This window comes from Macaca fascicularis, chromosome Y, assembly GCF_037993035.2.
Source record: "Macaca fascicularis isolate 582-1 chromosome Y, T2T-MFA8v1.1".
Taxonomy (NCBI): Eukaryota; Metazoa; Chordata; class Mammalia; order Primates; family Cercopithecidae; genus Macaca; species Macaca fascicularis.
The window spans coordinates 6,134,608-6,162,364 of NC_132903.1; the positions used below are offsets into that span (position 1 = coordinate 6,134,608).

General features: G+C 40.9%; 1 pseudogene; it reads left to right on the top strand.

The window, feature by feature from the left end:
* Window positions 1-4,781: 4,781 nt before the first annotated feature.
* On the top strand, window positions 4,782-5,930 carry LOC141409542 (protein SCO1 homolog, mitochondrial pseudogene; annotated as a pseudogene).
* The last annotated feature ends 21,827 nt before the right edge of the window (window positions 5,931-27,757 follow it).

A 27,757-nucleotide genomic window follows, 5' to 3' on the forward strand; every position in this document is an offset into this window, starting at 1 on the left:
TCGTCCTCTAAATAATACTCTGGAGAAGACAGAACTTGTAATCTTTGTCTTTATCACTTTTCTCTATGTATCTATCTGCCTAATCATGCGTCCATCCCTCCATCCGTCCATCCATCCATCTGTTCTCCCATATCTATCTATCTATCTATCTATCTATCTATCTATCTATCTATCTATCTATCTATCTATCTATCACGATCCTTCTTTGTTTCTACCTTGTTGATCTATTTTTCTGTCTTGTTTATCTATGGTAAGGGAGGAAGAAAACTTTTCATCTATCTCCAAAGTTCTTTGACAGGGACCTGTGATCTAAATAGACAAAATACAGATTTTAAAAGGCATATGTTTATTTATTAATATTGACATTTTTATGTGCATGGGGACTCCACAGAAAAGAGGTTAAAAACCAAAACAGGCAGTTAGACCTCAGGGCTTATCTACCACTTTCAAAAGAGGTTATGAATTGTGGAGAAATACCTAGACCAAAAAAAAAAAAAAAAAAAGAACCTAGGGGGGATTTGGGTTTCTTGGAGCAACAAATTATGGGAATGTGATGAAGAAAGGTATGGTAGTCAGGAATTGTTTCATACAGTTTATTATACTTTACTAAGCCACTTACAGGAAAGAGAAACCTCTTCACAAATAGAAATTTACATTAACATTATAAAGTGAAATTTATGTCATGATTTTAAGAGGTAGAGCAGGAGTTCTTTCTGTGCCTGTTGCTTATCAGGTACGTTCAACTAAAAATAATCCTTATGCCAAAATGGCACATTTGCGATAGCATATTCTAATCCGCTTCACTATGTATGCATGTATGTATGTATGCATGTATCTCTCATCTGTCACCTTTTCTCTATCATATATATCAATCATCTATGTCTATAACATTAACTATCATCTATACCTCTCTATCAATTATCTATATCATCTGTCTCTATCAATCACCTATCCCTGACATCCACCTATCAATCATGTATCCATCACCTATCTTTATCATTCATCTATTATCTAACATCTATATCTATCAATCATCTCTCTATCCTATCAATTATCTATCTATCCATCCATCTTTGATCTAACAATCTGTCTGTCTATCTAGTTCCAAAATATCAGCTCTTCATAATATGCTTTCATGCCTATATATGTAAAAATATTTTTAGAATATTTGCAACAGGACTCTCAATGAATACAGTGACATTTATTATTATCATGAGTGTCTGAAAAGTTAAGAACTTACCCAATAGGAAATAGAGTTTAAAAACAAACAAAACCTCAGATATTTTTTCTGTAACTTCTAGTGCAATATGTTTTTATTATACTCGTTTTATTTACCATCTTGAATTTTTAGAGTTAAAAAATTCCTTTCTCAGTCTTCATTGAACTTTATATAAATAATCCATTTGGACTTCACATCTTTAATTTGTCTCCAGGCCAAAATCTCCCCCCCTACAAAGGAGAGAAGAACAGACAGATACAGAGAAAAAGAAAGAGATGCACACTTTTTACGTATATGAAACATAATTTGTTCTGTAACTGTGTAGACCAAGGAAATGACAGAATTTGCAAATCATTTCCAAACAAGTTAAAAGTAGCATGGAACTCAAAGAAATTCTGAGTGCTATTTTGTTCATCCTCCTGAATCCTGGAAGCTTTGTTATTCAAGGTTGCCTCCACTTGCTCTTTGTTCCTCCTGCTTTTGCAGGGTTATGTAAGTCAAAAGGGAGCACATTTTTACAGCTTGTTTTTCTTAGCATCACTTATCTTGACCATTTTCTTCCAACTGAAGTTGAAAAAGCTATTCTTTTTGTTGCAAAACAAAGATGTTGTAGATAGCCCTGAGCAGGGAAAAATGCTTAGGCTGATGCTGTAAAGGGAATCATTCCAGTCTTTCTCCATCAGTACCACACTGCAGTCCAAGGGAACACAGATTAAATGATAACCCCATATTTCATATCTACAGCATAGAACTATTATGAAAAGGGGATTCTGAGACTTCTTTTATAGTAGGCATGACTCACTGATATTTTAGAAGAAATATAATCATCACTCTTCAATGGGCATATTGCTTTTTCTTCTTTTGATCCAGAGAGAAATTTCTAGATAAACTCATATGTCTGGTTTTGAACATACAAATTGGTCAGCTTTATCATTGTCAATTGTGTTTTTCAATCATAATAGATTTAGAGATGGGGAAATTTGTTTTATTTTATTATATTTTTCTGTAGAGATGGGGCCTTGCCATATTACTAGGCAGTTCTTAAACTCCTGGGCTCAGGTGATCCTCCTGCCTTGGGCTCTCAAAATCCTGGGATTGGAGGTATGAGACATCAGGCCTGACTTAGATAGAGAAAAAATTTGTATTGGGATAAGATGGCAAAATGGTGTCAAATAATAATGATGATAATGAATATCTGGTTTTTTTTCTTGACTATTTAGCCTTTTAATTACTTAAAAAAATGGGCAAGGATGTGAACAGACACTTAAAGACACTTTCCAAATCAAGACATTTATGCAGCCAACAGACATATGAAAAAATGCTAATCATCACTGATCATCAGAGAAATGCAAATCAAACCCACAATGAGATACCATCTAATGCCAGTTATAATGATGATCATTAAAAAGTCAGGAAACAATAGGTGCTGGAGAGGTTATGGAAAATTAGGAGTGCTTTTACACTGTTCGTGGGAGTGTAAATTAGTTCCACCATTGTGGAAGTCAGTGTGGCAATTCCTCAAGGATATAGAACTAGAAATATCATTTAACCCAGCAATCCCATTACTGGGTATATACCCAAAGGATTATAAATCATTCTACGATAAAGACACATGCACAAGTATATTTATTGCAGTACTGTTCACAATAGCAAAGACTTGGAACCAACCCAAGTGTCCTTCAGTGATAACAATACTATTCAGCCATAAAAGAGGATGAGTTCTTGTCCTTTGCAGGGATATGGATGAAGCTGGAAACCATCATTTTCATCAAACTATCACAAGATTAGAATACCAAACACTGCGTGTTCTCACTTATAAGCGAGAGTTGAACAATGAGAACACATGGACACAGGGAGGGGAGCATCACATACCAGGGCCTGTTGGGAGTGTGGGGCTAGAAGGGATAATATTAGGAGAAATACCTAATTTTGGTGAGGGATTGACATTTGCAGCAAACCACCATGGCACATGTATACCTATGTAACAAACCTACACATTCTGCACACGTAAACCAGAGCTTAAACTACAATTTAAATGTATATAGTTCCATAAACATAGAGATTTATTTAAATAAATGTACAGAATTTCTTTTGGAGAGTTTGGCTAGCCATCTAGGAGGAAAAAAACTGCAATGGAGTAACATCCAGCTTTGCTTGTTACTCTGTAAACATGTGAAGCCTTATATTTTTGAATAAAATAACTGTCCAAGTATAAAAATAGATTTTGAAACAGAATTTCAGATTTTGTTCTTTATTCTTAAAATATATAGTGAATAACTTCAATGATATAATTAGCTTTCATGAATTTGAGAAAATATTTTACATGAGAAATTAGTTTATTTTGTTTTCCTCACATTTCACTTTTTTGTCTATAATATAGTAAAATTTATGTGCTATGAAATGCACAATGTTAACTCTATAATTTGTTGAGTTTTGATAAATACTTACTCTCAAGTAACCAACATTTAAAATGCAGAACTTTTCCATGACCATAAGAAAGTTCCCTTATGGTTGGAAGAGTTAAAGAGGAAAGAAGGCCCCACATGGTGGCTCACTCCTGTAATCCCAGCACTTTGGGAGGCTGAGGCAGGCGGATCCTGAGGTCAGGAGTTCAAGACCATATAACACTTATATAGTCACACATACACACACATGCACACAAAGAAAAAACAGAAGACCCAGTAGTTATAAGATTTTTTTTCCTGCTAATTTACCAATTAGGTTATTGGCCTTATTAAATAATAGGGCTAGGGAAATAGTCTCTATGATCTAATAAACAAGTATAGCTGAAAGACAAAGATAGATTTTGAGAGGTAGTTCTTCACTTCTAATTATAGGGGTTCTGTACGGAAAACAGAGATTTTTCCCCAAATGGGATTTGTGACACCTTTTCTGTTTTCTCAAGGAGTCCCAGGTCACTGGAAGTCATTTTAGAGTCTCTCATACCTGCATGAAGAGTGGCAAGACAGAGTGGAGACAAATAATTCAGTTCACTTGGAAAAAAAAACTTTTCCAGGAAAACAAAATTTATGATAAGAAATACTTAAAGGCCTGTTGAATATATTAATAGCTTGGATATCCATTTCAATTTAACTCAGTGCTCTTCATCAAGGATGACAGTGAAAGAATTATATAAATGTCATGCCATTAAATTAAAGATTGGGTTATGTGTAGGAATTCTCTGTGATAATGAGAGGGATTTTCAGAAAAACATCCCAGATGCTGTTTGATCTGTGGCAAATCAGACACAGAGAAAATGACATGAATACAAGCAATGCCTTCAACCCTAGCCACTTCCCGAAGAGGGAGAATGGCAGAGGTGGTTTTTGAATGGGTAACAGATGGAGGAGGAGTAGGATTTTGGGCTGAAAGCTTGGGGACAAGAGAGGTCACTGGGGCTGAGGGTTCAGATGGACCAGGAATGGATGCAGGGGAATGAGGATAGGAGTTTTTGAAAAAGGAGACACCCAGGGAGGTTTTTATTAAAAGGATTTCATGAGGGGTACAAAATAACACAAGGAGGATTGGGATTTAAGATAAAAGTAGAAGAGACCCGGTCTCTGAAGTTCATGGCGATGCTGGTCCTAGTACCTGGACGAGTTATGCGGCCTCTGGGTGGCCAACTTTGGCGCTTCTTGCCTCGCGGACTCAAGCTTTGGGGCCCAGCCAAGGGAACTGCGAGAGTCTTGATGAGGCACTTCTGCGGGCCGCAAGCAGAGGTGTGGCGTGCCTCGGGGCTCCCTGGCTACTGCTTACGAACCCGGCCCCTCAGCACCGCGAGGCCGCCACCCCCACCCCCGTGGTCGGAGAAGGGCCCCAGAGACTCCACGCGCCCCTGGAAGCCCGGGCCTGTTTCCTGGAAGTCTTTAGCAATCACATTTGCTATTGGAGGAGCTTTACTGGCTGGAATGAAGTACATGAAGAAAGGAAAGGCAGAGAAGTTAGAGAAGGAACGGCAGCGACAGATCGGCAAGCCTTTACTTGGGGGACCATTTTCCCTCACAACTCATACTGGGGAGCATAAAACTGACAAGGACTACTTGGGTCAGTGGTTATTGATTTATTTTGGCTTCACTCATTGCCCTCATGTCTGTCCAGAAGAACTAGAAAAGATGATTCAAGTTGTGGATGAAATAGATAGCATTACAACTCTGCCAGATCTAACTCCACTTTTCATCAGCATTGACCCAGGGTGGGACACAAAAGAAGCCATTGCAAAGTATGTGAAAGAATTTTCTCCCAAACTGGTTGGCTTGACTGGCATGAGAGAAGAAGTTGATCAAGTGGCCAGAGCATACAGAGTGTATTACAGCCCTGGCCCCAAGGACGAAGATGAAGACTACATAGTGGATCACACAATAATAATGTACTTGGTTAGACCAGATGGTGAATTCCTAGATTATTTTGGCTAGAACAAGAGGAAGGGAGAAATAGCCGCTTCAATTGCCTCACACATGAGGCCATACAGGAAAAGGAGCTAGCCAAAGCAGTGTTGCTGGATGCAGTATTCTCTTGCTAAGAGGAAAGAAACTTTGTCTCGCATAGGCGCTTATATAAATATAAACATATATAAATGCAGTCTACAGAATGGCCTTCATATCATGAGAACATTTCTGTTTTGAATGGGGATGTTACCCTTGCGTTCAACCAAAATTGATTCTTGGAACTGTAAAGTTTACAACCCAAAGTCAGAGGACCAAGTTAAAGTGAAGCCAGAAAAGGACACGGCAGGGTGAGACACAGCCAGCGCATTTTTGCCTGCAAACAGGCCCTCCCAGCAGCTTTGCTGCCTCTCCATAGTCTTGGACCCTTGCTCAAATAGCTGTGGAACTGAATTTCACGGAAAAGAATATAATTTTCATAGTGCTCTTGCTTGTCTCTTCTTGAGTTCTTTCCTCTGAGTTCTTGGTGGCTAATAACAGTAGGGTCTCTGCTGTTCAGAGTTGATACTTGAAAACTTCAGTTTTCCTTATTAATGAATATCACTATCAGATTTGACTAATGCATAGGAAATCAATCGTTTTTTGGGAAAAAAAACATCAGTTTGATTTCTCTAGGGGGTCTTTTATGTGATTTTTAGCTAAGTGGTATGCCAGGTTTTCAGTGACATACCAAATGAAAATAAAGAGGATATTGATCATTAGTGTGATGCTGAGTACCTCTCTGCATATACTGAATTGTACTTAGTGTAAAATAAACATATCCAATTTTGCTGTTTAAAAAAAAAAAAGATAAAAGTAGAAGAAAGCCTGAATATACAGAATCTCTTGCCATATGTCATTTCTGGTTATGAAGTTGTCAAGACTCCTGACAATCTGAAAGTTAAAGGTGCAATTTTCAGGCTATTGGCTGTCATTATCTAATCTGTATTGCAGCCAGGCTGTGTTGCAATAAAAAAACTAAATGTGAGCCAAATTTGGTGAAGCAGTGAAGGACACAGCCCAGTGGAGACGATATAGGGATATGAGATTGTTTGCCACCTGTGTGGGCTGGTGAGAAGCAGCTGAGGGTGTCTGTTTTTGTTCTAGGCATCTCTAGACAAAAGACAGAGACCCAGAACCCTCTTTCTAAAGAGGATGGTAAGTAGAGAAAAAACTGCATGTCCCCAAGATTTCTTCTAGCTTAGTTGTACTGTCCTCTTGTTTCCAGAATTGATGGTGTGTTGGTCTTGCTGACTTTAAGAATGAAGCCACAGACCCTTCCAGTGAGTGTTACAGTTCTTAAAGATGGTGTGTCCAGAGTTTGTTCCTTCTGATATTCAGACATGTCCAGAGTTTCTTCCTTCTGGTGGGTTCATGGTCTTTTTGACTTCAGGAATGAAGCTGCAGACCTTCGCTGTGAGTGTTACAGTTCATAAAGGCGGCACATCGGAGTTGTTCATTCCTCTCAGTGGGTTCATGGTCTCACTTTAGGAGTGAAGCTGCAGACCTTCACAGTGTTACAGCTCATTGACCTAAAGAGTGAGCAGCAGCAAGATTTTTTGCCAAGCACCACCAAACAAAGCTTCAGGAGCATGGAAAGGCTCCTGAGCCGCTTGGGGCTGGTGGTTAAGGTGGTGTGCTTTTATTCCCTTATTTGGTCCCACCCACATCCTGTTGATTGGCCCATTTTACAGAGAGCTGATTGGTCCATTTTACAGAGTGCTGATTGGTTCGTTTTACAGAGTGCTGATTGGTCCATTTTTACCAAGCGCTGAATGGTGCATTTACAAACCTTTCGCTACACACAGAGTGTTGATTGGTGCACTTACAATCCTTTAGCTAGATAGAAAAGTTCTTCTAGTCCCCTAGCCAATTAGCTAGACACAAAGCCCTGATTGATGTATTTACAAATCTTTAGCTAGACACAGAGCGCTAGTTGGTGCACTTACAATCCTTTAGCTTGTAGAAAATTTCTCCAAGTCCCCACCTGACCCAGAAGCCCAGCCGTCTTCACCTCTCAATCCCCCCTCTAAACAGGACACCCCAACTGCTATTGGGAATTTGGCTGATTACTGCTTTAGCTACTTCCTGCTGGATAGGGGAAAAGAAGGGGCCCTGCAGTTGTAATGTCCTCCAGAGGAGAACTCTTTAGGCCAGTGGAGGGGCCAGCAGGTCAGTCCAGTGGTCCTCAGTAGAAGTTGTCACTTGAACTCATTTGGGGTTCAGTTTGTAAGATTATCTGTAGCTTGATGGCCTCAATTCTAGTGGAAATAAATTTGACAAGAAGGCTAAAAATACAGGACCCAAAGGCGAGTAGCAGCAAGATGGCTGCCATGGGACCTAGAAAGAGGATAAGCCATGTTTCCCAACTCCAGATGTTGGTGTAAGAGTTTGAAAGGCATTCTCTGATTTCAGAAGCCTTTTCCTGTCAGCACCAGGTGGCATCTCATACTATCCATGACTGGCTAGTGTAAAAAGAACACTCTTCCCCTAAGAAGATGCAGTCCTCCTTTATCAGCAGTGAGGAGGTCTAGGCCTTTGAGAGTCACTGCTGCCAAAGAGTCTATTTGGGATTGTAGAGTAAGGATAGACTTCATTATTTCTTGCAAGCTGTCTGAGAAATCCTTTGAGAGTGTGCAGTGGTAGGATAATGAAGTAGATAGACTGGCTATTCTGGTTCCTGTAGCAGTAGGCATTCATAACCCTGTATGTTGGGGTATTAGTTGTATGGCTCTGTGCTGACAGACTTGAGCTTTGAGGGATACTGATAAGGTCTGATTTCCTGGCACAATGTTAATGTTGGGACTTAAAAGACTAAGGTGCAGGTGCTGGTCCAGTTAGTGGGGAGGCAGGTAAAGGTTGACGTTCCACATAATATACCTTGGCTAGGTAGACAGAACTGGTTGTGTATCTTAGAAAGTTATGTGAGTTTGTTGTTTTCATTTTCCCATACTCCTAGAGTACTTGCCAAAGTAGCTCCAGTGAGTGGCTGGGAAAGGCTGTTGGGAGCAAACTGAGTGCTCCCTGTGTTCTATTTTCCCATTGGAGAAAAAACCATTTTGTATCTACTAAGAACCATTAGAGAGAGTGGTTGAAAGAGGGGATAAGAAGGCATTCACTAGCGGTGGGGATGCTTCTGCAGGGAGTCCAGGGGTGAATGGTCATGCAGGGAGTATATTTGCCATTACAATACCTGGACTGTTTGTTAAGCAGGAGGAGGTGATGATTTTGGGGGATCCTGGGAAGCAGACAAGCCATCTGAATGGAGCTGTTTAGGTGACTCGGAAGTTACTATGATCAGTTGGGACTTGAATTTATAGGTTGTAATTGCAGTGATGGGGTAGTAGGTTCCCCAGGGGCAAGCCCAATAACAGTGTGTGTTTGATGCGTAAAGGGGTTTGGAAAGTTAAGATGGTATTCGTATTTACAGGACTGTGTATGGGCTTTTCATTCCTTGTGTAATAGGTGAGTTTGGAAACGTAAGAACATAAAAGTTGGATTGCATGTCTTGTTAGCGTATTATTGATCCTATCAGAGATAGGGAAGTCAGCTAATGATTGCATATTTAGGAGTCAGAAAGGATCTTTCCCTTCATAATGAGGGTGGTAGGTTAAGTTGGTAAAGACCCAGTTTTTTGTAAGATTGGGATTGGCAATGTAAGCAGAGGTTGATAGAGAGATACGTAGCCAACAGTAATTTGTCAGGGAAGGATTGAACTGATTTAACAGAAAGTGGGTTAAGTTGTGAGTCTTGTAGAGTTAATTAGGAGCTAGTGGAAGGGGAGGGGTGATTATAAGAGGTATCCAAGGAAGCAGGAGGGATAGATAGGGAAAGAATAAATGGAAAGTAAAGAGGGTGCTCCAGAAAATGAGACCATTTTATCCAGGCTGAGTTAAAAGTAGAAGTAAATTGCTGTCAGAAGGATCAGTGGTAGGAGCATTTTTAGTCTGGGATGTTTCCTCCAAAATAGGAGATGCAAGTCCTCCAATGGTTCACAGGGGTATCAAGGCTCGTCTGGCTGATCTTGGGACTTCTGAGCTGACAGTCCCACAGGTTCCTCAGGGGATGTCCAAAATTTAACTCAGGTATGGTGAATCCAAGACTCCACTCCTGTCATCTTAACTGCGGTGGGGGTAGAGAGGATTACTGAATATGGTCCTTCCCATAAAGAGTCCATAGATGGGGAGGTACATGGGGAAGATTTGACCAACACTAGATCTGACTGAAACAACTCTGTTTCCTTTTCTCTGTGACATCTCTCAGGCAGGTTTTTAAGGTTTTGTTGATATTTTGCCAAAGAAGTTGTATCTTTGACCATTTTGGCCATTTCCTGATCAAGCAGGAGGTCATTTGTGAGAAAAGGTCATCCATACAGCATATCATATGGACTGATCCCCATTTTGTGAAGAGAATTTTGGATTCTCAACAAGGCCATGGACAAAAGAATAGGCCATGGGAGATGAGTTGCTTGTGTTAGATTCCTTAAGTGCCTCTTGAGTGTTTCATTTTCCTTCTTGACCTTCCCTGAGGATTGTGGCCTCCAGGTGCAGTGAATATAATATTGTATCCCTAGTGCCCTGGAAATTCCCTGAGTTATCATGGCTTTAAAAGCCAGATCATTGTCACTCTGTAGGGTTTGGGGAAGACAAATTCTAGGAATTATTTGACTAATGAGGACTTTAATGACTTCCTGGGCCTTCTCTGTCTTACAGGGAAAAGCTTCTATCCAATTTGTAAAGTATCAACACAGACCAACAAGTATTGAAATCCCTTTCACTTAGGCATATGGGTGAAGTCTAACTGCCAGTCCTCTCCAGGATAGTGACCTATTCTTTGTTGCCCCAAAGGGGCCTTACAATGAACCAAAGGATTGCTCCTTTGGCACACCTCATAGGCTTTCACTATCTGTTGGATGGTCCAGAGAGATTTGATCCTGCAAATAGAGATTTGGCCATTTGATTAGTGTTTTCAATACCCACATGAAAAGTTTGGTGGAGTGCTTTAAATATTTTCCACTGGCTGGCTTTGGGTATAAATACCTTTCCTCCTTATGTTATTAACCACCCTGAGGGGAGAAAACTATGTCCCCGTGAAAGTTGCCATTCTGTTTCATTCGGGGAATATTGGGGCTTAATCTCTTGGATAGGGTTGTTCCATACTCAGGGTCCTTCCATAGGTATTCCTAATGGGAGGTTCTGCCTGGCAGAAATTTTGGCTTCATCATCTGTTTGATGGTTTCCTTTTGCCTTTTCTCCTTCCCCTTTTTGATGGCTATGGCAGTGTAAGACTGCCACCTCCTTGGGTTTTTGCACTGCATGAAGTAACTCCATAATTTCTTTGTGGTATTCAGTGGGGTTTCCTCCAGGTATTAGAAACTCCTTTTTTTCCCCATATTGCAGCATGGGCATGTAGGATTAGATAAACATACTTGCCATCTGTATACACATTTATTCTTTTTCGTTTTCCCAGTTCTAAGGCTTGGGTAAGTACCACTAGTTCTGCTAACTGGGCACTGGTCCCTTGGGGAAGAGGTATGCATGTATGGTTACATCACTAACTATGACATAACCTGCCCTTTGAATCTGATTCTCCGCAAATGAAATTCCATCAGTATATAGATTAAGGGCAGGATTAGCTAAGGGGACTTCTAAGAGATCATCTCAGGCGGCACAAATCTGGACTATACTTTGTTGGCAGTCATGCTTGATTGGTTTCCCCCATCTTGGGAGAAAAGTGGCAGGGTTGATGGACAGACACATTCATATTTGAAGCACTAGTCCCCCAAAGAGTAGCACCTGGTATCTAAGTAGGCAGTTGTCTGATAGCCATAAACTTCCTTTGGCAACTAGTATGCCATTTACATCATTAGTAGTCCAGACAGTGAGATCCTTTCTTGGTATTATTTTGATGGCCTCTGACACTAAGACTGCCACTGCCACAACTACCTGTAAATAGTGAGGCCAACCTTTTGTGATTACATCAGTTTCCTTACTTAGGTATGCCACTGGTTTTGTGGTTGTCCACTAGTCTGAGTAAGGACTCCAAGAGCTAAGGGAAGGCTTAAAGCTGGAGCTTGCACTAGGGCCTGCTTTAAGGTTTTGAAGGCTATTTCTGCCTCTGGTTCCCATTCTACTAGATAAGTATTTGCCCTCTGGGTCTCCTTGATTAGAGTATAGAGGGGCCTGGTTATCTTGCTGTATTTGGGGATCCATAGTCAGCAAAAACCAGTGTTTGCAAGGAAGCTCTGCAGCTGTTTTAATGTCTTAGGGTGAGGATAAGTCAGTATAAACTGTATTTGTTCCTTGATGAAGTCCCTGGTTCCTCTGGCTAAGATTAGGCCTAGAAATTTGACATGCTGTAGGCAAAGCTGGGTCTTCAACCTAGACACCTTGTACCCTTGTTTAGCTAGAAAGTTCAAGAGATCTAGAGTAGCCTGATGGCATGAGTCTACTGAACTGGTAGCCAAAAGTAAATCATCCACATACTGAAAGACCAGAGTGTGTGGACTTGAGAAGTGGTGTAGATATTGGGCCACTTCCTGACCAAACAGGTGAGGGCTATCCCTAAACCCTTGGGTCAAGATCATCCACATAAGTTGGGACGTGTGGTCTGTGAGATCCCCAAAGGCAAAGAGAAACTGGTAGTCAGAGTGCAGGGGAATACAGAAGAAGGCATCTTTGAGGTCCAGAACAGGAAACCATTCTGCTTCCTCTGGTATTTGGGAGAGCAGGGTGTAGGGGTTGGGTACAATTGGACATAGAGGAATTACTGATCCATTGATGAGTCTAAGATCTTGTATTACTCTCCACTGACCATTCGGTTTTTGTATTCTTAGAATTGGGATGTTGCAAGGACTGCTGCATTCTCTTACTAAGCCTTGAGCTTTTAAATGTTTAACAGTATCCTGGAATCCTTTATGAGCTTCAGATCTTAAGGGATATTGCCTTCAATAAAGAAAAGTGGTGGGATCTTTTAGCCTGATTTGGACTTGGCAGGCATTTTTTCCCTTCCAAATTGTCCTTCCAATGCCCCGTCTTCATGGTTTATTCAATTCTCAAGTAGGGGACTACAAATAGGTAGCTTGTTCCCCATATTCATGTAGATAATAGCTCCAGCTTTGGCCTATACATCTGTAACTAATAAGGGTGTGGGACTTTCAGGCATAACAAGAAAGGCACGTGAAAAGAGCAAAGTCTCCCAATTATAACAGAAGAAGTGGAAGAAATACCTGGTTACAGGCTGTCCCAGGATTCCTTGGATGGTAACAGACCTTCAGAACTGTCCTCCAGGACAGGACATTAATACTGAGAAGGCTGTGCCAGTGTCCAGGAGGAAGTCAATTTCCTGGCCTTCAATGGGTAAACATACCCGGAGCTCAGTGAGGGTGATGACATGAGCTCGTGCTTGCCCTGGGCACCTTCAATCCTGTTGTTGGATCATCTGGTTGGGGGCTTCTGACCCAGAGAACCTTTGTCCTCTGAGGCAGTGCACCTTCCAGTGATTGCCTCAGCATAGCAGACATGGATAAGGGGGCGGCTTGTTTCTCACTGGACAATCTTTTTTAAAGTGCCCTTGTAAACCACATTGATAACAAGCCCTACTGGGTGATCAGCCTGCTTCATTTTCTGTCCTCTCTGAACCACCAAGATTTATTTGTCTGAGGGCCAAGACTAAGGCTTCAGTCTTTCTCTGATCTCATTTTTCCTTTGGGGCCTACTCCTCTTGGTCTCTATTGTAGAACACCAAGGTTGCCAGGTTTAATAATGCCTCCAGATTTTGTTCAGGGCACAAGGCTTTCTTGTCGAGCTTTCTCCTGATATCTGCGGCTGATTGGCAAAAAACTTATCTTTTAGAATCAACTGACCCCCAAGTGATTCGGGTGACAGGGGAGTATATTTTCTTAAGGCCTCCCATAGCCACTTCACTAAGGCAGAAGGATTTTCTTCCTTTCCTCGAGTTATGGTGGACATCACTGAATAATTCATGGGCTTTTTCCTAATTCTCCTTATTCCTTATTCTAGAACACAGGTCGACAGATGTTTATGAATCGAGTCCCCATGATCTGAGTCATGGTCTCAGTGGGGATCCACACTGGGGACAGCTTGCTGACTGGTAGGGAATTGGTCTCTTTCTTCGGCTGTCATTCTATCATTTACTTGATGAAGATAAATCTCCGAAATCCGAACTCCGAATGTGGCTAAAGCTGCATTCTTTTCATTAAATGTCAGGGTTTGATCTAACAATAGCATGACATCTTTCCAAATGAGATAGAAGGTTTTGCCCTAGGCCCTGTAGGACATCTATGTATCTATCAGAATCATCTGAAAACGTCATCAGGTCTGCCTTGATCTGCTTTAAATCAGAGAGAGAGAAAGGGACATGTACCCAGTTGGGCTAAATTCTTCTCCCCCTACAGCTTGAAGTGGACATAATAGATAGCCTGGGAGTTTTTGTGGTCCTTTGGATATTTCTTTGCTTATTTCCTTCTGGACAGGGAAGATTAGAGGAGGCTTACCATTAAAAGGAAGGGGCGCTATAGGAAGGTTAGGATATGGGGGTAAGTGGAAAGGTCCTCCTGTGGGATGTAAATTGCAAGCTTTGCATAATTGTGTATTCTCCTTCAATGAAAAGAAAGCTTGGACATAAGTTATTTCACTCCATTCACCTTCCCTCTTACAGAAAAGGTCAAGCTACAGGATAATATTATAATTTTCACTTTCCTCAGGTGGCCATTTTTCCCCATCAGAGAGAGAATATTAGGTATAGGCCATAGTGCAGAAAAAAAATCAGCTGCCTCTTTTTCAGGGTTTGTGGGTCAAATTGGTCCCCATGGCTTAGGATGCATTTCAAGAGTGAGCCTGTTGATGCCTAAGTGTTTGCTATCTGAAAGACAAAACCACTCGCAGTTTTGGTTTGTTTGTTTCTCCCCTTGCTAAGAAACTATAACAACCCCTGGACCCTGTTGATTGGAATAGTTGCACTCATCAGTGCCACAGCAGAAACACTAGTCTTGCTCCTAGACCACAGGGAGGACCAAGGAAGGTCAGATTTAGTGGCCATTACCAATGCATTCTTGAAAACCTGCACACTTGCCTGTCTTCCTAGACCGCAACAAGTTCTGTAAAAAATCGGATTTAGTGGCCCTTACTGATGCATTATCAAGACCTGTTAGAGTCCTAAGCATTCTCCTATTAGTATTGGGGCCTTACCCATGTCCTATATAGATGTTATGCCCCAAAATGAAGTGGAGAGCCACACCCTGAGGGAGAGAGGTGATCTCCAGGGTTGGAAGAATGATGCCTTTTGTGCTCACTTACATGAATAGGAGGGATACAATTTCTGAGGCTCCCCATATCCTTGCTTCAGGAATAGCTTTTGTTAGACCTGCTAGTCTGAGGAGGGATCCTAAAATTCAAGATAGCCCCTCCTACGATGGGGCTTTGGGCAAAAGTGATATCCTTCTGATTGGTGAGCCTAGGTGCCTAAAGAAGGGAATAGAGTCCTGGAGTTTATACCAGAAATCATTTTTATAGGTGAAATTAGAAAAGCACCAGAGACAGGGAGTGGCTTTTTAGAAGCAGGACTAGCCTTGGAGAAGAGATGTGAGAGGACATTTGTCTGGCAGGCATTAGGACCCAAGAGGCAAGGGTCAGGATAGATAGGATAGATGGGTGAGTGTCGCTTGGGCAACATGACTTTGAGATTTCTGCTTATGGCCGCAGGGTCAACCAACTTGTTGTTGGGACCCCAGAGCTGAATGACTTTCCTCTCTGTTGACCCTCAGCTCAGCCTGGAAGTACAGGAAAACCAGAAGCTGGTTCCAGGCAAACCAATGCTCCCAGCTCCAAAGAGTCAGGGGACGTTACAAGGTCCTTTCCCAGAATGCCTGACATCCATGTGTTTAGTGCAGTGGCCATGCTAGTCATTTTTAACTTGCTGACAGGTGCCCCATATTTAGCCCCTGAATTCTAGAAAAAAATAGGACAGAATAGCAAGCAAAATGGGTCCGATGGTACTCACCACTTGACGATAGGCGATAGTCTCACTGCTTGGCGATAGGTAATGTTCCCTTCGTGGTCACCAAAATGTGTTCAGAATTGGTGGGTTCTTGGTCTTGCTGACTTCAAGAATGAAGCTGAAGGCTCTCACGATGAGTGTTACAGTTCTTAAAGATGGTGTCTGGAGTTTGTTCCTTCTGGTGTTCAGATGTGGCCAGAGTGTCTTCTTCTGGTGGGTTTGTGGTCTCACTGACTTCAGGAGTGAAGCAGCAGACCTTCACAGTGAGTGTTACAGTTCATAAAGGCAGTGTGGACCCAAAGAGTCAGCAGCAGCAAGATTTATTTTGAAGAGGGAAAGAACAAAGCTTCCACAGCATGGAAGGGGACCCAAGAGGGTTGCTGCTGCTGGCTGGGGTGGCCTGCTTTTATTCCCTTATTTGGCCCCACTTACATCCTGCTGATTGGTCCATTTTACAGAGTGCTGATTGGTCAATTTTTACCCAGTGCTGATTGGTGCATTTACAAACCTTTAGCTAGACACAGAGCATTGATTGGTGCATTTACAATCCGTTAGCTAGACAGAAAAGTTCTCCAAGTCCCCACACAACCCAGAAGCCTAGCCAGCTTCATCTCTCACTCTGAGGACCTGGTTGGCAGATGTGACTTTCCAGGGTACTGTGAGAAAGCCAGGGGAGGGCAGATCTTACTGGTTGGCTGGATTAGCATCTGATGTTGGATATTCCAGTTGGGATTGCCAAAGGGCCGCTTGAACTAGAGATTTATGAGAGAGAGAGAGAGAGAGAAGTGAGGATGAGTGAGGGGGAGGGGAGAGAGTGAAAACCCATTGCAAGTGGTCACAGGTGGATTCCTGAGACTTGAGGGTTGTGAGAGCCCAGTGGGGAGTAGCCCCAACCTGAGCCTCACAGTCACTTCAGGTTAGTTGTCCTTCTCATCCAAATTGCTGGAAAAGTGAAGTGAGAGACAAGATGGGGTCAGTGGCCCGAGACTCTCAGGTTCCAGCTGGATGAGCAGCTGCTGTCCACTGCTTCCTGAGTTGCAATAGAGTCTCTACCACCAACACCCACCCTAGGCTTTGGCACCAAATGTAACAGTTAAAGGAAAAGGAAAGAAATATGAAAAGTGGATCCACAATCAAAGACAAGTTTATTTTGAAGAAATTAATCTGAGAGGGTCTTCCGGTGGATTTCAGTCAGAGGTGCTCTCTCCTACAGACTGAGTATAGGTAAGTTTTAGGGTGAGGAGGCTTATCAAAATCTTGGAATGTTTTTGGGTGGGGGAGTAGTTTATGGCAGGGTTGGAATGTCTCTGGTTAGAGGGGAGGTTATCTTCGGGCTGGCCTGTCTCTAGTTAGGGAAGTGTTTATTTTATGGTAGCAATGTTTCTGGTCAGAGATGTCATGGTGATGCTTGGCCAATATGGCGATGCACCTGCTCTGTTAATGATTACTTCTAGTCTATCTCCACCAATCAATATAGCAGCAAATTTTCTCATTTCCATCGCCATGATTAGATTTTTTTTTTTGCCTTGAAGTTCAAATGCACCCAATATGGCCTTATCTTCCTCTCTATATTGTTCCATACATCAGTGATTTGCTCCTTTTCAGTGCTGAGTAATATTTTATTGTATGAGTATACCACCATTTTCTGTTGATGGCATTTGCATTATTTACAGTCTTTGCTTATTAGAAATAAAGAATTTATGAATATTTTTGCTGAAGTCTTTTTGTGGACATAAAAATATTTTTCTTAGGTCAGTATCAAGTATAAAAGTATAAGTTATAAGGGGAATATGTGTGGTTTTATAAGAAAATGGTGGTATTCATTGGCAATGTGGGGAAGTATCAATGTATGTGACTACTATTTTTTTTTTCATTTCTGTTCTTGCAGTTGGTGGAAAGTTATGGTTTCATGGTTTTAATTTATATATTCTGATGACTAAACATGTTGAGCCACTTTTTATGGTATTTATTGGTCATTTCTGTATTTTCTTTAGTGGTGTCTAAAATGTTTGCTCATTTTTCAGTGGATTTCTTTTCTTTTTTTATTGACATTTCAGTTTTTATATATTCTTGATTGAATTCATTGATCATAGACATGTATTGCTGATATTTTCCTCTCAGTCTTTGGCTTATTTTTATAGTTTATTATCAGGATGTTTTCATTAGTAAATAATTTACCATTGACAAAGTCTAATATGTCTTTTTTTTCTTTTATGTTGAATTCTTGCTCTATCCTTTCTAAGATGTGCCTGATTTGGGGTAGCAATTTTATTGTCTGACTACATAGAATCTGGATAAACAATTTATAAATAACCTTTCAAGGATGATGGTATATTCTAGATAAGAAAATTATAGTATAAGAAAGTTTGCCAATTATGAAGACATGTGGAACCCAACAATACAGCATCAAACCATATCAAGCATGACAGACAAAGCTTTGGGAAAAATTTTGGCTATAAGGAATTTAAGTTTAGAAATGAAAGAGATCATACTGTCAAATAATAAAAAATAAAGAAATGTAACTGCTTCTTTATTTATGCAGTGTGTTCACCTTGCCTGTTGCCTAGACAGAACTGATTTTTCAAGAGGGGAATTGCAATGGAGAAAGGGTATTTTATGCACAACTGCCAAAATGGGAAACTGGAGTTTTACTATTACTCAAATCATTATCCTTGAGCATTCAGGGATCAGAGTTTTAAAGATGTTTTGGTGAGTAGGGGCTTGGGAAGTGGAGAGTGACCTGATTGGTCAGGTTGCAGATAGACTAATAAAGGGTTGAAGTGAGGTTTTCTTGCTGTTTTCTGTCCCTGGGTGGATGACAGAACTGATTTAGCCAGATTACAAGTGTGGATGGTGTTAGCTGATCCATCCAGTTCAGGGTCTGAAAATATCTCAAGCACTGATCTTAGGTTTTACTACAGTGATGTTATCCCCAAGAATAATTTTGGGAGGTTCAGACTCTTCCAGAGGCTGCATGACCCCTACAGTGTGGTTTCTAATCTTGTAGCTATTTTGTTAGTCCTACAAAAGCAGACTGCTCCCCAGACAAGAAGAGGGTCTTTTTGGGAAAGGGCTATTATCAATTTTGTTTCAGAGTCAAACCATTAACTGAATTCCTTCCCAAAGTTAGTTCAGCCTATGCCCAGGAATGAACAAGGACAGTTTAAAGGTTAGAAGCAAGAAAAAGCTGGTTAGATATTATTTCTTTTAGTGTCGTAATTTCCTCTGTTATAATTTTGCAAAGTTGGTTTCAGAGATAGAGATATTACATTTTGAACAATACAATTAATACAAATGTGTCACGAAATATACACTGAACTTTCCATCCACAAATAGTCTTCTCTTTTGAAGACATACACTGTAGAAACATTAACCATGTCCGAGGCATAAAAGAAGTGTCAACATTTTCCAAAGAATCAGAATTGTATAACCTATGTTCTCTAGTCTCAAATAAAAATATAAAGTAACATAATAAGTAAGTTTAAATGTAATAAATTCAACCAGGCAACTGCTTTGTTCTTGCCCTCTTAGGCTTAACTAACCAACTTGATTTTTTTGCCTGCCAAATTGAGCACTTGGGTTAGTTTCATCTAACACTTACACAAACAAGAAATGCTGGATTAGTAATGAAATGAGTTGATCGAACACTCCGGGGCATATCTGACAGTAGAACATGTTCAGGGAAAACTGCAGAGTATGTTTCTACTTGTTTATTTATTTTGAGATGAAGTCTTCCTCTGTTACCCATGATAGATAGAGAGCACTGGTGCTAACTCAGCTCACTGAAACCTCTACCACCAGGGTTCAAGCGATTCTCCTGCTTAAACCTCCCCAGTTGCTGGGACTACAGGCACATGCCACGATGCCTGGCTAAATTTTTTGTACTCTTAGTAGGGACAGGGTACCACCATGGCCAGGCTGTCTTGAACTCCTGACCTCAGGTGATCACCCCTGCCTTGGCCTTCCAAAGTGCTGTGATTACAGGCATGAGCCATGGCAGGCTGCCTGCAGAGCATGTTTCAATGCACCAAGAGACAAACAAAACATTGTAACATTTTCACTGAAGGCTATTAGGTCTGTAATGCAGTAAGATGATTGGCCTTTATTTACCAAGGCTTATATTAAACAACAGTTATTTTCAGTATTTATAGATGTGTTTAGAGCAAAACTTTTAAATTTCATTTTCAAAAGATAGTGCTTTCTCTAAAAATATAGCATTATTATTTACTGCTTAGAGATTGTGAATTTGATTAAGTATATTTTTCTCCATCTCAGCCTGTTTGAATTTTAAAAATCTTTGTTTTCAGCACTTCTGAGCCATTGTGCTAATAAGATTTTACCCACCAAGAATCCACTTGCAATCACTTATTGCCACTCTCAAGTCCATCTTCAGCCCAGAAAACTGAAGCGAGAATTTGCAGACAAATGAAAAAGCCTCCGAAGAATAAATAAAAGAGAAACTACATTTAAGTCACAGAAGGAGCATGGATAATGTTCTTTATTTAACCAGCAGAGAAAAAGACAATAATTTCCATTCCTATCCTCTACTGGTCTTCCCTTTAATTTTAAATGTTAACAGTGTCATTCACATTTATCTTCTTTTGCATCTCCTTTTGCATCTCCTTTTACAAAAAGCAGTTTTCTGTTCTTTTACAGACAAACATGGCAGACCAGGGTGTAGTTAACAATTCCAGGATTCCTAGAAAAAAATTTTTAGGTCTTTGATTTGTCAACTCAGTGAAGAGATTGAGCTCCTACAGTGTGGTCAAAGTCAGGACTCTATTGGAATGGGGCAAAAGCTACTGAAAATGAAAACAGAAAAAAGTTTTATACAAATTAAAATGTTCGTATTAAATAGACATAAATTATACTAGAAAATATATTAAATGTGAATTCATCTCCAGTTTTCTTCCAGATGATGACCTTAGCATTAAAGTGTTCATAATTTTCTCTCTTTTTTTTTTTTCTAATTCAAATGACAGTTGTTTGCAATTAAAAGGCTTTTCTGAAGATTTTGGTGTGTTTGCTGTCCGGAGCTGCATGCCCCGGCCATAGCGAATAATAATTGAGGATTAAACGCCTGAGCTATATTCATTTCCACCCCACACCTTCTCCCTATCTTTGCCTTTTTTCCCCTGTACTAATACCTCATTAAAGATGTCGCTCTTCCTGCTTCTTCTTCACTCACTTTACCCGCGCCCGGGAAAATTGTTACTTAATAGCGCAAGCGCAACATGACATCCGACCGGAGAAACCTAAACTAACTTGGCCACGCCCTCAGCAATGAGATCATTTCCGCCTTAGCCCAACCCCTTCCCTTCCAAGTGTATATAAGCCAGTGCATTACCGCCATTAAACGAGACTTGATCAGAGCACTGTCTTGTCTCCATTTCTCGTGTCTCTTGTTCCCCAAATTCCCACCCCCTCCTCCAGGGCCTGCTCTGACTATCCCGCGGGCCAGGATACGTGGCGCCCGGACAGGGACCTGGAAACGAGGGACTCCGTGAGGAAGAGGACGCCAAAGGACGGTCGACCGCTAACGAAGACAAAAGGAGTCAAACTTTTCCGATCACCGCGGGAACCTGCCGCGTCAGGATCGAAGGTAAGTGACGCGTCCGAAATGGGACAAGAATTAAGCCAACATCAAATATATGTAGGACAATTAAAAGAGGCTTTAAAGATACGAGGAGTAAAGGTTAAAGGTAATGATTTGTTTAAATTTTTTGATTTTGTAAGACACTTGCCCTTGGTTCCCACAGGAAGGAACTATTGATATTAAAAGATGGCGTAGAGTAGGGGATTGTTTGCAGGACTATTATAATACTTTTGGGCCAGAAAAAATTCCTGTAACCGCCTTCTCTTATTGGAACCTCATTAGAGATTTAATAGATAAGAAGGAGGCCGATCCGCAAGTCATGACTGCGGTCGCTCAGACAGAGCATATTTTAAAGGTTAGCTCCCGCTCTAACCTCACAAAGCCTCCGCAAGATACGGAGGAAGATCTCATTTCCCTCAAAAGTGATCATGAGGAAATCAAGTCTCCTCTGTAACAGATAAAGAAATACCACACGAAAACCAACCAAAAAAATACCCAATTTTACAGATGCTTCAAAAGGAGGAGGAAATTAATAAGCCTAATCAATCGGATATAAATTGGGATGATTTAGAGGAAGAGGCGGCTAAATATCACAACCCTGATTTGCCTCCCTGTTCTTCAAACCCACCCCCATATAATAAGACACATAATGAGGCTTCTGCGCCCATTGTTATGGCAGCAATAGATCCCAAAGAAGAATTAAAGCAAAAAATTGCTCAACTAGAAGAACAGATTAAACTTGAAGAGTTACATGAATCATTGATAATTAGGCTCCAAAAGCTAAAAACAGGAAATGAAAAAATACCTAACTCAGACGCTATGGAGGGTTCCTTGCGCCCACTTCAGCGGCCTGGACAACATGTTCCAAGAGGGGGGTTAGTTGCTAGCCTACATAGAAAAGACTCCTCCCCCAAAGACGTTTTTCTGGTCACTGAAACCATAGATGAACAGGGACAGGCTTGGAGGCATCATACTGGATTTGATTTTACTATTATAAAAGAGTTAAAGACTGCTGCCTCTCAGTATGGGGCTACTGCTCCATATACTCTTGCTATAGTGGAATCTGTAGCTAAGAATTGGCTCACTCCTACAGACTGGAATACCTTAGTCAGGGCAGTTCTTTCTGGGGGAGACCACTTAATTTGGAAGTCAGAGTTCTTTGAAAATTATAGAGATACAGCTAAAAGAAATCAACAGGCAGGAAATGGTTGGGATTTTGATATGTTAACAGGTTCAGGTAATTATGCAGACACTCAGGCCCAAAAGCAATATGACCCTGGACTGTTCTCACAAATCCAGGCTGCTGCTACAAAGGCCTGGAGAAAACTTCCCGTTAAAGGAGATCCAGGGGCCTCGCTCACAGCGGTTAAACAAGGACCCGATGAGCCATTTTCAGACTTTGTGCATAGACTTATGACCATGGCAGGTAGAATCTTTGGAAATGCAGAAACGGGTGTAGATTATGTTAAACAGTTAGCTTATGAAAATGCTAACCCCGCCTGCCAAGCGGCAATCAGACCTTATCGAAAGAAAACAGATTTAACAGGATACATTCGCCTTTGTTCAGATATTGGGCCCTCATATCAACAAGGCCTGGCAATGGCCGCCGCTTTTAGCGGCCAAACAGTAAGAGATTTCCTCATTAACAAAGGTAAAGATAAAGGGGGATGTTTCAGATGCGGTAAAAGGGGACACTTTGCAAAAGATTGCTGTGAAAACCAAAATAGGAGTCCAGAAGCAAAAATCCCAGGCCTTTGCCCAAGGTGTAAAAGAAGAAGGCACTGGGCAAACGAATGTAAATCTAAAACTGACAGTCAAGGAAATCGTTTAACCCCCAGGCAGGGAAACGGGATGAGGGCCCAGCCTCAGGCCCCGAAACAAGCATATGGGGCAGTCAGCTTTGTTCCAGCCAGCAACAGCAATCCATTTCAAAACTTAGTAGAGCAACCCCAGGAAGTGCGGGATTGGACCTCAGTTCCACCTCCCACACAATACTAACACCTGAAATGGGACCGCAAACCTTAAATACCGGAATATATGGACCCTTACCACCTAACACTTTTGGGCTACTTTTAGGAAGAAGTAGTGTCACCATGAGAGGCTTACAAGTCCTCCCTGGAGTTATCGATAATGATTATGAAGGAGAAATTAAAATTATGGCCAGAGCTATTGATAGTATTATTACTGTCCCTCAAGGAGTTAGAATAGCTCAGTTACTCCTGTTACCTTTGGTTAAAACAGATAATAATATCCAATACTCTAATAGAAATATAAAAGGTTTCGGATCATCAGATATATATTGGGTGCAACCAATTACAAATCAAAAACCCTCTCTAACCTTATGGTTAGACGGGAAGGCATTCACTGGACTAATAGACACAGGGGCTGATGTAACGATCATTAAACAGGAAGATTGGCCCTCTCATTGGCCTACTACAGAAACTTTAACTCACTTGAGAGGAATTGGACAAAGCAGTAATCCTAAACAAAGTTCTAAATACCTAACATGGACAGATAAAGAAAACAATTCAGGCCTCATTAAGCCATTTGTCATCCCTTACCTACCTGTTAACCTTTGGGGGCGAGATCTACTCTCTCCAATGAAAATTATAATGTGTAGTCCAAATGATATAGTTACTGCACAAATGTTAACTCAAGGATACACCCCTGGTAAAGGTCTTGGAAAAGGAGAGAACGGTATCCCACAGCCTATACTGGTTTCAGGACAACTTGATAAAAAGGGGTTTGGAAATTTTTAGTTCAGGCCACTGACATACCTGCACCCCAAAGGTGCGCTGACCCCATTACTTGGAAGTCAGATGAGCCCGTTTGGGTTGATCAGTGGCCTTTACTCAATGATAAACTAAGTGCTGCCCAACAGTTAGTGCAGGAACAACTAGCAGCAGGACATATTGAGGAAAGTAATTCCCCTTGGAATACACCTATTTTTGTTATTAAAAAGAAGTCTGGTAAATGGAGACTCTTACAAGATTTAAGAGCAGTAAATATCACTATGATCCTTATGGGTGCCTTACAACCAGGATTGCCTTTACCGGTTGCGATTCCTCAAAAATATTTTAAAATCGTTATTGACCTTAAAGTTTGCTTTTTTACAATTCCCCTTCACCCTGCTGACCAGAAAAGATTTGCCTTTAGTCTTCCATCTACAAATTTTAAACAACCAATGAAGCGCTATCAATGGAAAGTCTTACCTCAGGGTATGGCCAATAGTCCTACCTTGTGTCAAAAATATGTAGCTGCCGCTATAGAGTCAGTCAGAAAAACATGGGCACAAATGTATATTATACATTATATGGATGATATTTTAATAGCAGGAGAAATTGGCGAACAAGTCTTACAGTGCTTCGCCCAACTCAAACAAGAGTTAACAGCAGCCGGACTACAGATAGCCCCAGAAAAGGTACAATTACAAGATCCATACACTTATCTTGGTTTCCAGATTAATGGACCCAAAATCATTAATCAAAAGGCCATTATACATCGTGATGATTTAAAAACTTTAAATGATTTCCAAAAATTACTGGGAGACATAAATTGGCTTCGACCGTACTTAAAGCTCACCACAGGAGAGTTAAAACCTCTTTTCGATATACTAAAAGGAGACTCTAATCCAAAATCCCCCAGGTCCATTAGTAAAGAAGCATTAATAACACTCCAACAGGTAGAACATGCCATTGCAACACAATTTGTTACCGGTATTGATTATTCTCAGCCATTAATATTCCTTATTTTTAACACAACAATAACCCCTACTGGCCTATTTTGGCAGAACAATCCCATTATGTGGGTACACCTGCCCTCCTCCCCTAAAAAGGTTTTGTTGCCTTATTATAATGCCATAGCTGATCTAATTATCTTGGGAAGAGAAAACAGTAGAAAATACTTTGGAATAGAATCCTCTACCATTATACAGCCCTACACTCAATCACGCATCCATTGGCTGTTACAAAATACGGAAGCCTGGCCAATTGCTTGCGCTTCTTATACTGGCACGATTGACAACCATTACCCACCTAACAAACTTACTCAATTTTGTAAACTTCATGCGTTTGTACTTCCCCATATTACCAGTAAAGAACCCCTCAATGACGCATTACTAATTTTCACTGATGGATCTTCCACAGGACTTGCCGCTTACACTTACAATAATGTAGTCGTTAAATTCCAGACCACTTATACATCAGCTCAGCTGGTCGAATTGCAAGCTATAATTGCAGCACTATCAGCTTTTCCTTGTCAGCAACTTAACATTTATACAGACAGCGCCTACCTGGCTCATTCAATACCCCTCTTAGAGACCGTGTCTCAAATTAAACATATTTCAGATACAGCTAACCTATTTTTACAATGTCAACAACTTATCCGAAAAAGGACTGCTCCCTTTTTTCTTGGGCATATTAGAGCACATTCAGGATTACCGGGACCTCTAACACAAGGTAACGCAACAGCTGACACGGCAACAAAAACCATAGCCACAGTCACTACACACAATTTGCAACAAGCGCAAAAAGCACATGCCTTACATCATTTAAACGCCCAAACCTGAAGACTTATGTTTAAACTTACCAGAGAACAAGCTCGACAAATAGTTAAACAATGCGCCAACTGCATCACATATTTACCTGTTCCTCATCTAGGAGTTAACCCCCGAGGACTCATCCCCAACGAAATTTGGCAAATGGACGTTACTCACCACTTAGAATTCGGTCAACTAAAATATATCCATGTATGCATAGACACCTATAGTGGATTCATCAGTGTAACTCTCCAAACAGGAGAGGCCACCAAACATGTCATAGCTCATTTATTACACTGCTTTTCTATTTTAGGAATACCCAAAAAAATCAAAACAGATAATGGCCCCGGTTATATAGCCAAAACCTTCTTACAATTTTGTAATACCCTACAAATTAAACATACCACAGGCATTCCCTATAATCCCCAAGGACAAGGTATAGTAGAAAGAGCTCATCTGTCATTAAAAACTATTATCACAAAATTAAAAGGGAGGAGTTGGTACCCCGTGAAGGGTACCCCCAGAAACATACTCAATCATGCCCTGTTTATCCTTAATTTTTTAAATTTGGACAGTCATGGAAAATCGGCTGCCGACCGTTTCTGGCATCCTGAATCTCAAAAACAGTTTGCAATGGTAAAATGGAAAGATCCACTCGATAGTTCATGGCATGGCCCCGATCCAGTTTTAATTTGGGGAAGAGGCTCAGTATGCATCTTCTCACAAAAAAATGATGCAGCCAGATGGCTGCCTGAAAGATTGGTAAGACAAATAAATCATAACCATTGTCAGTCCAGGGAAGATAAATCTCCCTGAGAAGTTCTTTCCTTCTTGTTTTTCAGAAAATGAAGCCTAACATGAAATTCCTTTGGAGAATAATGGCTCTATACAACATAGTGACAGTCTATGCAGGTTTTGGTGACCTTCGTAAGGCAAGAGAATTATTATGAAAACAATACGGCCAGCCTTGTGACTGCAGAGGGGGACAAATATCTGAACCTCCGTCAGGTAGAATCACCCAGGTGACCTGCACGGGCAAGACAGCTTACCTAATGCCAAACCAGTTATGGAAATGTAAGTCTACCCCAAGAGATACCTCACCTAACGGGCCGCTCCTAGAATGCCCTTGTAACTCTTTCCAATCTTCTGTACATAGTTCCTGTTATACATCCTATCAACAATGCAAATCAGGCAATAGAACATATTATACGGCCACGTTACTAAAAACACAAACTGGAGGCATTAATGACGTACAAGTATTTGGATCCACTAATAAACTTGTACAATCTCCTTGTAACGGCCAAAAAGGAAAGCCTGTTTGTTGGAGCACTACCGCCCCCAATCACATTTCTGATGGAGGAGGCCCATTAGATATTACAAGAATTGAAACCTTCCAGAAAAAATTAGAAGAAATTCATAAAGCTTCTTATCCTGAACTTCAATATCACCCTTTAGCCCTGCCTGAGCTTAGAGGTAATTTTAGGCTCGATGCCCAAACCTTTGATATCCTCAATGCTACTTACAATTTACTTCAAATGTCCAATACAAGCCTGGCCCAGGATTGTTGGCTTTGTCTTAAAATGGGCCCCCCTATTCCTCTAGCCATACCTAACCTTTCATTGCCCTATGTCAATTACTCAAATGAATCCTTAGTAAATAATTCCTGTCCTATTTACCCCCCCCCCTTAGTTCAACCGATGACGTTTTCTAATTCCTCTTGCCTCTTTTCACCATCATATAATAACACTAAAGAAATTGATTTAGGCTATGTTGTGCTTGGCAACTGTACTTCCATAATCAATGCCACCAACCCTTTGTGTGCTATGAATGGCTCGGTTTTCGTTTGTGGAAACAACATGGCATATACGTATCTACCTACACATTGGACAGGGCTTTGTGTTCTGGCCACTCTTCTCCCTGACATTGATATCATCCCTGGAGATGAACCTATCCCCATCCCCGCTATT